The 12,381-nt window shown below is 53.9% G+C and overlaps 1 long non-coding RNA gene across 1 annotated transcript; it reads right to left on the bottom strand.

The window, feature by feature from the left end:
• Positions 1 to 440: 440 nt before the first annotated feature.
• LOC122892221 lies at positions 441 to 3,830 on the bottom strand. The gene is made up of 3 exons (XR_006381391.1): positions 3,591 to 3,830; positions 1,540 to 1,702; positions 441 to 581 (listed from the first exon to the last, which is right to left on the bottom strand). It is a non-coding gene; the product is annotated as an uncharacterized LOC122892221 (long non-coding RNA).
• Between the last annotated feature and the right edge of the window lie 8,551 nt (positions 3,831 to 12,381).

Consider the following 12,381-nt stretch of genomic DNA (forward strand, 5'->3'; position numbering starts at 1 on the left):
GTTTAGGTGAGTCCAAAGGGGCGAGGAGAGCCGTCTTGGCTTGTGGCATATGGTGAGAAGATGTCCCGGGGAATCCTCGCTCCTGATTTAAGCAGCTCCGACAGCTTTATGGCGCCTCCTCAAGTGAGCCCCCAACGTTGGCCGTTTAACTTTTTAGCGTCGTTTAACGCTTAGGCTCCGGCGGACAGGCAGGCCCCTCGGCCCCAGAGGCAGCGGCACTAAATCAGGACACTCTGAGGCCCCGATAAATAATTTTTACAGGGCACGCAGCCCATAGATCACCAGTGGGGGTGGGGGGAGAGCGGCTGTGATATTTCAAACGATTGTCATATATGACTACCCCATGCTCTGATCCAGGTCGTCCACATGGCAGCCGGCTTCATAACCGCAGTCAGCTCTGGGGCCCTCTGCACGGGGCATGGGAGGAACAGTGGGGAGACAGTGCTTCCGGGAGCCCCCCAGCCAGCAGGTGACCCACTGCCTCTGGTGGCACGGGAAAGCCTGGTCTGCTCAGCCTGCCCTTGTCTGCTGAGTGTGGGCGCCCCGTTCCCAGCTTCCTCTGGCACTGGGAGAACGGAGGGCTGAGGGCAGGGCAGGCAGAGAGGAAGAAAAAGAACTTTTTGTAGTAAAAAAAATCACTTTCATACCACCTTTGGTGTTCTTGGATGCCTCCAAGCCTGAGGACTCCAAGGGAAGGGGAGTGCTGCACCTGAATCCAGAGGGAGGGCCGACCAGAGGGCTGGAGCACACAGGACCTGCAGGTAGCTCTCTGTCAGCCACACCTCTAGTGAAGGGAGCAGGGCAGCAGAGAGAGGGGGCAGGAGAAGAGGGGAGTGTGGAAGGAGAGAGACTAGAACAGAGAGGAGAGAAGGAAGGGGGAGGGAACCAAGAGCAAAGATGGAAAAACACATGCAAGAGAGGAGGAGAGAGAAAGAGGTGAGGGAAAATGGAGAGAAACTCCCGACAGGGCACTCCTGCATACAGGGTCTTCCCCTAAAGCCTGATACCGAGCCCGAGAGACACGGTATGGACAGACCCGGGGGACACAACTGGTGCCTGGCTGGCCCCCTGGGGCCCTCCCAGGGCACCCCACACCTGGCTCCAGGCCTGTGTTTCTATGCACCAGCTCCATGCTGCCCCCTCCCCTGCCCCTCCCCTCGGTGCCCTTGCCCCGTCCCCTCATCTGTAAGATCCTGGGATTTGCGGGGACACTTAATCCATATGGAGCTGATTCATTCCCATCTAAATCATCTCCATGAGCTTCCCTAAGAGCCCTCTGATGTACCAGCCGCCATTCCTCTCCCCCGGCGATGGCGGGCTAGGGGCTGCCAGTAAACAAACCTCAGCCGCCATCCATCAGTCCGCCGGAGACCATTCATCTCTCCCACCATGCTCCCCCTCCCTGCTCCTCCAGTCCTTCCACCCGTCTGTCCTTCTGTGTGTCCTCTTGTCCTCATATTCACATCTCTACTGGGTAGGGTCTTGAGGTGTCATGTCAGCCATCCCCTCCCCCGATCTTCGTGAATACGGGGGACTTACCTCACCCCTGGCTCAGCAGCATGGGGACTCTCCTGCTTCATCGCCTTCCAAGAAGAGAGGCCTCCATGTCTGATGAAATTGCTAACAGCTCGGGGAACTGTGCTCGGGGAAGTCCTTCCTTCTGTCTAGCTTGGGTGTCTGAGATCCACACATGATCACACGTCTGAGCAGAGGGGAAGATAAGATGATGGGGTTTTGTACAAGCATGGGGATCTCCCATATTTATACTATGTACCTCTGGGGGTTACTGTGGGATATGGAGCATAAGACTAGGGAAATGGCCCTCCTTTCCCCTACTTCCCCCTTCAGAATCCAACCCAGCACATAGCAGGACCTCCGTGCCGAGTGCTTGCTGGCCGGGGTCTTATTTACCAGCTTCAGGGAGTTCAGTGGTCTCACATGCCACCCGGGGAGGTTTCCAGGGTTGTGACCCAGTGGACCTGCTCATGGCCCTCTAGCCTAGTGGGCTTGCAGGAAACACTGAGGAAGTGTCTCTCACTTCTGCCCTCCTGCCTGAACTTCTTAGCCCAGTCCTGGGCGTCAGACTTGTCCAAATAGCTCTGTTTTGGCAGTAATGGGGCTGATGAGGAGGGTGGGTGTGAGTTGGTGGTGGTGAGTCTTTCATAGGGCTGAAGCGGAGCCCTCACATCTCAGGGGAAGCCCTCATGTTTCCAGGCCCGAGTGAGAGAATGAGGGCCCTTCCCCTGTCAGGTTCTTCATGTTACCTGGGATTTCTGACTCTGGGAGGGGGCCTGGGGTCTGTGAGTCCTTCAGGAGAAAAGACGGAGAATGGTTTTTCTGGTCCTATGTCAGTTTCTCCACCCACAGCAGCAGTGGGAGTTGGTGACAGGTCTGTCTCCGGAGTAGAAAGTTTGGGTCAGACTCTAGCAAGCTTGCAGGGTGATGATTTGGGCATGGGTGGAAGGGTGTAGGGAAGTGGAAGTCACGGGGCAGGGTGGGGGGGGGTGGACTGAGGGCAGCACTTGGGACAGGTGTGTCCTCACTTAGATTCCACAGTAATGAGGACTATGAGAGGCGGAGGGGAGGAGGTGAGGAAGAAGAGTCTTTAGATGTCCTGAGCGGACTGTGCCTCACACCGTCAGCCGCTTGAGAGATCCAGGAGACCTTGTTGAGCGCCTGGCCTCCCCTGCACCCCAGACCAGACCATACCATGTCCCGAATCCCAATGCATGAGCTCCCCCAGCCCACGATTTTCCAGAGCCTCTTCCCCTTGTCACTGGTCGCCTCCAGAGAGCCACTGTGAGTGCACAGAACAGGTGGCGCTCTTCCAGCTGCTATCCAGCTGTGAAGATCTCCTATCATGCCCCTGCCACCCCCCAGCTGGAGAGAAAGCTCTAATTCTAGTCCGAAAGCTGAGAAGGGTAGTGGGGGAGAGGGGCAGGAGGAGGCCGTGGGGAAGCTTACCACTTGCCCCAGTTGTGTGAACATATGTGTGAGAGGAGAAGGGCTCGCAGGTGGCAAGGCCCAGCTTAAGAATGATGGAGTGTTTCTTAGTTGTCTGAGCTAGAGACATATGGGGTATATAAGACCAAGTGAAATGAGAAATTATTGCCTAAGAGAGAGAGGATGTAGGGGAATAAGAAAAAATTCAAGCCAGGGAGACCTGATGCCACTCACCCCATCACCATAATGACCTGACCCATCTGTGCTTGACTGCATCAAAATCCGAAGGAAGGGTAGGCCTGAGAACTGACCCTCAGGGCCTCCAGGGGAAAAGCTGATCCCCAAACGTGCATTTTCCTGGTGTTGCACAGAGCAAGGCGCATGGGGACTGTGTTCAGTTTCTCCAGGTAGGATAGCCTGTGGGGCTTTTCCCATCTTCTGCCTTCCTTCCCTCTGGGCTGTTGGCAGAAGCAGCGTGCTCTTCTCCCACTGGACTGTCTCTCTTGGGTCTCTCCAGCCCTGGGCCCTCCTCCGTCTACTCTGTGGCTCCCCTGCTCCCTCGTCTCCCCCAGATCTCCTCTTCTTGCAAGAAGCTTCCCACACATTCTCTCTCCCCACATAGTCCCCTCCTAAAATAGTCCACTTACCTAACCTTGGGACTGAGGTGAGTCCTTTAGGATCTGCTTGTAGCCTGGGGCCTTCGTCCGGCAAGGCTTGGAGTTTCATTTGCCTTCCTGGCCTCCATCACTCAACACCCACGTGTCCAGTGTAGGCCATGACCTCTACGATGTGGGCAGGGATTCAAGAAGTGTTTATGTGCTCACCGGCACGGCTCCAGGAGCAACCTGATTTCTGATGGAGTTGGCAGCCCTTCTTCTGATTCCAGAAGACAGAAGTGTCTAGAAGGATGCCCGGGGAGGATCACTGATTGTGACTGACATGCTTTCTTTGGGGGAGGCCACCTCCTGGGATAGGGAGCAGTCCCTGAGGCTAGACAGCAGGAGGAACATCTGAAGACTTTTAATGTTGAAGGAAAGATTTCCAGGTTTCAGGGCAGCTTTTGAGTCTTAACCTTTTCAAGCTCTGAGGGAGCAGAGGGATCTGTGTGTCTGGAAAGGTTTACTTCGACCCTGGTAGGACTGACCCCCCAGAGGGATGACCACTTCCTCTTTCCACAACCCTGACTCATCCACACTCAGGTCAATCCCGCTCACAGTTTCTTAGATGATTGTTCCTTGGCCAGAAATCTGGTTCTTGAACTTCCTCTTCTATTCTTTTCACGATCTGGGAATGAACCAAACTTGGGGCACCAAATTCAGCTTCATCTTATGGAGCCAGAAGAACAGAGAGGCAGAGCCATTTCTAGAGTGTGACACAGCAAACCTACAAGGGGCTAGGAATGCCCCTTGGTGGGAATGTTATCTTCTCTTCTTTGAGTGTGGAGGGAACGGCTGTGATCCTGGGGAGAGGGCTGGGTTGGTGGGAGCAGAGTGAGATCAGCTAGAGGAGCACCCCCACCCTGCCGGCCCAGACCCACATGTGCACATGGTGGAAATGTCTTCACAGCCAAGGGCCCCTCCCTCCCAAGGAGAAAATCCCACAAGTGGGGAACATCTGGATCAAACCGCAGCCATGAAAGCGCAACATCAAACGAGGGTTTCCCAGCGACCCTCCCCACAGGCCCTGCTCCAAGAGAAATTGCAGATCTTCCTGCTTGAAGCTTTTAAGTGTCACCGAACCCCTCAAGTTTGGGATTGCTCCTTATTCACTGGAGACAGATGTCCCTGAGTGAGCGTGGTTGGGTTTGATTACCCCCAGTGGGAGAGGGTGTGTGTGACCTGATCCTGGCCGGGTTGGGGTGGGGAGCCTGGGATTTAAAGCTGTGATGAGGGGCTCCAGCAGTTCAGGTTGGGGGCTGGGGAGAGACAGGGGACAGGTGGGCCTTTAAAAACGTGCCTACATCAAAGGTTTGTGTAGGCTCCCTTCCCAGCATTGGCGCCTGCGGGGCAGGAAAGCGCTGATTTCACAACATAACTTCACGTAGGATGGATCTCAGTCTGAGAACTTCTGGGGAATGTGGAGAGGGGAGGGAGGGTGCTCCCCAGAGGGGAGGAAAGGGCAAAAGGGGTTTCTCATTTCCAAAATAGCCCGCCTAGGCCAAGGAAAATGGGGCCAAAGGCGGCCTCCCTCCCACTCAGCCGCCTTGGAGAGAGATCTGGAGGGAGGCGTGTGTTCTTCCAAGGTGGGGAGGAGGAAAAGCTGCAGAAGTGGGAGGTGGACACTGGATCACAGATGGAGAACCAGGGGGAAGCAGGGCCAACTTCCCCAAAGGTGGGGAGGAGGAAGGTGGCAGACCAAGTGATTCCCGGAGACGGTAGGGTCTTCCCTCTCTCTTGCCCAGGGTTCTTCCAAGGCTGGGAATCAGAGAGCACGCGGCCATTGTGCAGGGTGGATGGGAGGACTGAGGGGCAGATGGGTTAGGGAGGCACCCCAGAGCTCCCATCCCAGTTCAGGATTGGAGTTATCTGCTTCGAGGTTGCGTGGAAAATTGTGCTGGGGTGTGCACACCCCACAAGGACCTTGGTTGAAGAAGCTGATGGGGCAGAAGGTGACTTCCCGTTGGGAGGGGTGCAGGGAGAAGAAGGGGTACCATGTGCTTGGTTTACACTGGCCTCCCCATTTTAGGATGCCTTCCCTATCCCTTTCGTCTGCCCTTTCCCCAGACAGCTTTAGGTGTGTTTGTGGTGCTCTGATAATGCCTGGCTGTACCGGAAGTGTTGGTTCTTCCCTCACTGCTTTATGAAGATCTACTTACAATTTCTACCCCCATCTAGACGCCCTTGCACTTGTGTTCCTGGTGCCTGGTGCAGAGCATGGCAGAGAGCAGATGCTCAGGGATGTTCCCCAGTGGCCAATGTGCTGGGGAAATGGAGCCCACCCATGTGATGATTCTTTAGCCTCCGGGAGGCCTCTGAGGGGATCCCAGCTCCAGCCAACCTCCTCCGGGTGTCTTTTGGGAGGATTCTAGTTGACAAGTTTTTCTCCCACCTCTGAAATTTATTGTCCACCCAGTTCACCTTCATGGTCTGGTTTATTTTATTTTAAGTCTGGGATGATTATGTCTTTTCTTTTTTTTGGTCGCACGACCCAGTGCTCTTTGGGACCGGATTCTTTATCCCTGTTCTTTCTGTGGCCTACGGTGCCAGAACAAAGAAGGAGTTCAGTCAAGGTAGGTTGGCCCTTGACTGGGTGTCCCCATTCTCTGAGTGCTGGTGTCCCAGTCTTTGATGTGGGAGCTCATCTGGGGCTCTGAGAACAGAGCATATGTGAGCTGCTGAGTTGGGGGTGTCCTGGTATCATGGGGTGACTAGGACATGGGAGAGGACCCTGTCCCAGTGAGGGGAGGACACAATGGGGGGCCCTGAATGCCTGCAGGCTGAGAGAATGCTTGAGGGGAAAGTCGTGGAAATGACAGAGGTCGGTAGGTTTTGTTCAAAAAGACTCTGGGAGAGGAAAGAATGGAAGGGGTTGAAAGGACAGAGGGAGGGCTCTGCAGAGGGTAAAGCACCGGGGCCAGACGGGCCAGGGTGACACAGGTGAGGAGGCTAGAGCAGCTTGCTTGCAGGCGAGGGGCTCTTCAGTCTAGGAGGGGCAACGGTAAACGCCTCTGCACCTTGAAGATTGTACCGGCCCCTCCATTACCTGCTCCCCTCCTTCCCCAAACTGCCAGAAATGGGATGATCTTAGGTCTCCCTGTGATTTCTAGGCTCAGCCTCACCTATGCTCAGGCAACATTGTCCAATGCCGATGCTGGGTTTAGGTCAGATCAGCTTTGCTTCATACCCCTGAGGTCCTCCCTGGGGCTGGGGCTGCCTTTGAAGTTGAATAGAGAAGATTGGTGAGCTGTGTGCTCAGCCTAGATCTCTCAGCCATCAGTGAGGCAGGGAGAGTCTCCCCTTTAAGCCCGTTCTCAGGGGCTGAGGTGTTGACATATCAGTTGTCAGAAGGTAGGTGTTTTACCCTTGAACGCTATGTGGAGTCACCGGGTACCCCTGGGGTGCAGGGTGGCTCAGCTCCGGGACCAGCGCTCACTGCGCTCCTAGAGCACAACTCTAGGTGGTGCCATTCACATAGAATTCAGTACACATGGTGCCCTGACCACCCCCCCATCCCCCACCCCAAATGGTGTGAACGCGGGCCACTGTCCTGCCCTTCTGGGCTCAGGGTTCTCTTTACAAACTCAAGCTGGTCCACCTGAGGACTGGGAATATTCAAGGGAGTTTTGCCCAGAGACACAGAGCTGCACAGAATGACCTCTGAAGCTAAGTCCTCCAGAGAAATGGACATCAGGAAACCGGAGCTTCTCCAGGAACAGTAGGACCTGGGAGGAGTACGCAGTCTTCCACCAGGTAGCAGGGACAAGAAATGACTAATTCCATCCATCGGGGGTTGGAAAACTGTCTGCTAGTCTGGTCCTGAAAAGGGTCACCCATATTTAAGCATCCAGTGGGGCCCGGCTCCCAATGGGGACAAGGCAAATTGGCACCAGGGTCTGTGCCCCAGTCTCTAGGTTTGGGGCTCTCGGGAGCGGGAAGATCCAGCCACCATGGTGTCACTTGTGGATGGGACCTTGCTGAAATCAGAAATGGGATCCTGAGCCACATGGGGCTCAGGAATTTGCCTCCTTTTGTTTTTCTCCTTAGTAGGGAAAGCTTAGTTCACTGTTTAGGATGAAAAATAACCAGATGAACGAAGGAAGGATTATCAGGAATGATAAATAATACATTCCAGATGTGGCCACAGAGGAGGACCTCAGAAGGAGCACATGGACACCCAGCAGTCACCTTGCAGGGGAAGCCCCTCCGGCCAACAAGGGCCAGGGACTCCACGTGTTTCCAATTCCTCAGGGTGCATGACTCAGTTTATTGAATGTCCTTATTGGTGATAGATCTTTATCCTTTGCTTTTGGGGGATCAGTCAAAAAATAATTCATTTTGTAGAAGAGCTATGAAGTCCATCTTAAAAGGAGACTTTGCAGAAATGTTTTAATTAATAGAGGTACATATGGGATAAGTGTGTGTCCTTCTGAGAAAACCCTTGTTTGTTCGCCTGGGTTTAAAAAGCAAATCACAGATATTATATCCAGGATTGTATTCTACATAATAAAATGACATATTATGATGTTGAGGGCTGTATGCTAACCACTTCCTCCTTCTCCTCCAGCTATTACAAATTAATACCTCTGACGATGTATAATGCATTGGCTTTTGCCAAGGAAGGGTGGGAAGAGAGGCATTGGACAGATCCAAGGGAAGATTTGGTACAATTTTTCAGGGTTTGGGTCCTCATCTACACCTGAGACTTGCCTAGATCTGTACTCAGTAAAAATGTATTTTTCACAAAAATGGAGGAGGTGAGGTCAAAATGAATCTACACAGTAAGCCTGTTTATAACAATTAGTAGTTAACTTTAACGAAGACCTCTCTAGCTAGAGAAGTTTCCAGGAAGTTCCTTTTCCTGGAGAAGGACCAGGAAGCAGAGGGGGAGCACCAGGTCAGGGGGCCTACGCACCAGTCTCAGAAAGACTTGCCCTCCCTGAGCAGAGCCTTTTCTGCCCATTTGGAGAGATTCCTTTCCCTGGGCTTGAGTTGGGTGAGTGGAGGTGGCAGTGGGTGTGATCACCTGGGCTGGGGGCCGAGGGAGGAAGGAGTGACCTCCAGGAGCTCTACCCTGGCAGAACGCTCAGCGCTCCTTTGCGGATAGACCAAGCTGCAAATCAAGAATTTATTAGGAGCTGAGACTCATTTTCCCACCCTTTATAGCCCTGACGACTCAGAGCCAAACTCTGGCAAGGGGCTTCCTCATGGTTTTAATTAGACAATTAATTTTTTATTGGGTCGTTTGATTTCCAGAGCCGATTCCACTCTCCCTCTTATCCCCCACCTGCCTCCCAGCTGTGAACAGCCAAGGGGAGACAGGGGGATTCGGGGAGGGTTGCAGAGAAAAAAGCCTCCATCTCCCTTTGAGCTGATTTAGGAGTCAGTGAGTGGGGAGGGGGCGGGAAGCCCTCTGCCACCATCAGTGGTTTGAGCTCCAGAGACACTATCCAGAGCTCAGACCTGGGCTCACAGGGCCTGCACAAAGGCATTCTTAGCTGCCCCTCCCAAGCTTCTCCCAAGCTCTTGGGCTAATTAGTAACACGGGGTTGGGGGAGCGGGAGGGAAGAGTGCCTGAAATACACTGGCAGCCTTTCTGTGGTTAATGCGGGTGGTGCTTGGAGGCTGTTTACCCTCTACCCAGGGATTAGGAACCTGTTTGAGTTAGAAGGGCAGAGAGAGGCCAGGACTGGGCTCTGTCCCCCACCTGCTTCTAGGAGCTGGGGCGGGGGCGCTGAGCCAGCAGAAAAAAAAGAAGTGGGAGAAACCTGTCTCCAATCTATCTACCTTATTGATCTTCCTGGCGTCCAGCTGCTGGCCTGCCTTTGAATCTTGATCCTCTCCACTCCTGCTTTACCCCTCACCACTGCCCTTGCGGTCAAACAGGAACCTGGCTTGGAAAGGTTGGGAGGAAAGAGGGAAGGGATGCGGGTTTTAGCAGTGAGGAGGAGCCCGGAGCTGGAAGGGTCCCTGACACGCGTAGATGTTCTCTCTGAGAGGGAGTGGAGGAGTCCCCTCCGGAGACTGGGGAGCCCCATCCCCATATTCCACCTGAAAGGAGAAGAAGGCTAGACTCAAGGAAGAACTTACGCAGGTTCAGTAGCAGAAATGAGTAGCTCCCTCTTTAGAGTTTGATGATTCATCAAGATTGATATTTTACTGAGAGCACCGTTGCTCAGAGGCCTTAAAATGGAATTGTGGGGAGTGAGAGGACTATTTCCTCAGGTGTCCTGTTGGTGGGGACATTGTCACTTGTTGTTCCAGCATAAGGATTCCTGAAAGTGTGGGGACAAACACACAGGCTGACACGGTCACTCGGAACCAACCTGACAAGCATCTGCACACACAGAAGTGGGCTCTGGGGCATGTCTGGGGCACGTCTGGGGCCAGGGCTCTGGGGCCTTCACAGAGAGAACAAGCCCCCCGAAAGAATAAGTCAGGATTCCACGCAAAGAGAAGGGCTGTAGTGAACCCCTCACGGCCCACATTCTCCTCTGGCATGATGGGTGAAGGTGGAGGGCCGAGCACCACCCCGCACTGGGGGCTGGGGACAACGCCCACCCCCTTTGTAGTCCAGGACTGGAAGAAATAATAGCACATATTTACAATGGATTGTGAGGACACAAGGATAAAAGGACCCAGAAATCAAAGGGACCCCAGAAGCTCAGCATGAAGACCTCTGGATGTATAATTTGTTCTGCAAACAGATTTTCTTTTTCTCACGTTGAGCAATCACTCTGCTCCAGTGTGAGGTGGTCCAGTGTGGGGAGCCGGGGGACAGCCCCAGGGTGGGCCTTCTTGGGTCCCAGTCCTGCCTCCTTCTGGGGCATATCTGTGACAGCCGGTCTCCCAGCTCCCCAGCTGTGCAGAATGGTGCTCAGAAACCCACAGAAGGAAGGTTAGGTGTGTGGAGGGTGGGGGTGAGGGGCTGAGTAGGCCAAGGTCATCCATGACACTTACGCTTCTGTGTGGCTCCATGAAGGAGAGAATTCAAACCTCCCAGGACTCAAGCGCTGGGGTACGGGTGGTGTAGTGTGGGTGTGTGGGGGTCCCGAGAGGGCACCTCTGGGACTGTGTATAAACAAAGGGGGCAGGAGGGCAGGCAAACCTCCATCTGAGAAGTTATGGGTGGGGGGAGGTCAGGATCCATCTGTAGGAGCGGAGAGAGAAAGAGAGGTGGGGGGGAAGAATGTGAGAAAGAGGAGAAAGAGAATGAAGGCACTGAAAGAGAAAGAGAAAGAGCAAGCTAGCTGAGACCCACACAAAGAGAGGCAGAGAACCTCCTCTGCGTGAGCGAGGGCATGGGTGGCAGGCAGAGGGAGGCAGGGAAGGGGGCGCCTTGGGAGGGTCAGTAGCCAAAACAATCGGTTTGGTTTCTTCTGGGGACAGTAGCAGGCAGGCAGGGAGGGGGGGGGGCTGCAGAGAAACGTAGGCTTGCCCGGCAGAGGAGACGGGCAGAGGAGACGGGTGGCCGTGGACCCTGCGTCTCCCAGCCCCCACCCAAGCTTCCAGCACTGTCCTCTTGCCCTTTCCCTGAGCCCAGGGCGGAGACTGACGGGACTGCAGCTTCTCTGGGTCCTGGGTGGATTTGAATAATTAAGTCATCTGGATTCTTATGATTTACCATTTTCAATGATAAATAGACAGCGCCCAAGCCAGCCAGTTGGCAAAACTCTGGCTGCTAGTTATAATTTGTCAAGCTGCCAGCAGATTCATGTTTTATGCTAATGGAGAGAGACTCATTGACTGGGGGAGGCAGTGACCGGGTCAGCTCTTTCCTCAGGCACCCCAGAGGTCGAGAGGTCGGGGGAGAAAGGCCGAGGCTGGTATGGATTTTCTGTAAGGGTCAGGGTAATTTTATAATAATTCAGAGGGTACACACACGCTTGCAAACATAGAGGGTCATGTATGAAGAGCTATGTTCAGATCTGTGTGCAGCCGGCCCCCCAGCGTGCGTGCGCACGCACACCTGCTCCAGTGCCAAGCCCCGTACGGGAACACTTGAACACCCCCACTTCAGCCTACTTGCTTATGCACACCCTCACTGTCACCTTCAGGCATGTGATTACACTAAGGCAAACCCCAAGCCTGCTTCGGCAACCCCAGAGAAACCGGTCACCCCGCGAGGCGACAGGGCATGTCCCAAGGGTGGAAAGGGACCCTTGGAAGGCCCCTTCGCTGACATCCCAAACCCTTTATTTCAAGTCTGCCAATCCCAGTGCATGTTTCTTGCCCCATTTTATATTCTTCCAGTGCGGGAAACAAACGAGACCCAGGGCCGTCCTGTTTTTCAACCAAGTGGGTGTGGGTTGCTGGGGCGGGGGTGCTGGGGGCTCCCTCAGAGCTAGTGGCTCTGAGGCCCGGCACCTGGAGAGCTGCGGTCGAAATCAGCTGAACCCAGACTTTCTTTTCCATTGATTTATTTGTATATCTGTCCACACACACTGAAGCCTCATAGGGGCAGGAATTGCTCTTGACGGTCCATGACAAACTGAGGTACAGATGATGGTTCACACGCAGTACGCTCTAAATAAATATTAGCAGAATGAACCGCTGAAGCTGGTAGATGGGGCCAACTGCTCATTCTCCTTTCATGCTTTCACCTCAACGAGCCTTTATATCATCGCTGGTTTGAAAGGCCAGAGAGGAGGTGTGGGTCTGGGTAAAGACTTCCTATTCCTTTCTTTTTTTTTTAATTAAGTTCTAGGTCTAACGTGGGCTTGAACTCATGACCCTGAGATCAAAAGTCACATACTCTACGGACTGAGCCAGCCCGGCGCCC

Source organism: Neovison vison, chromosome 12, assembly GCF_020171115.1.
Source record: "Neovison vison isolate M4711 chromosome 12, ASM_NN_V1, whole genome shotgun sequence".
NCBI lineage: Eukaryota > Metazoa > Chordata > Mammalia > Carnivora > Mustelidae > Neogale > Neogale vison.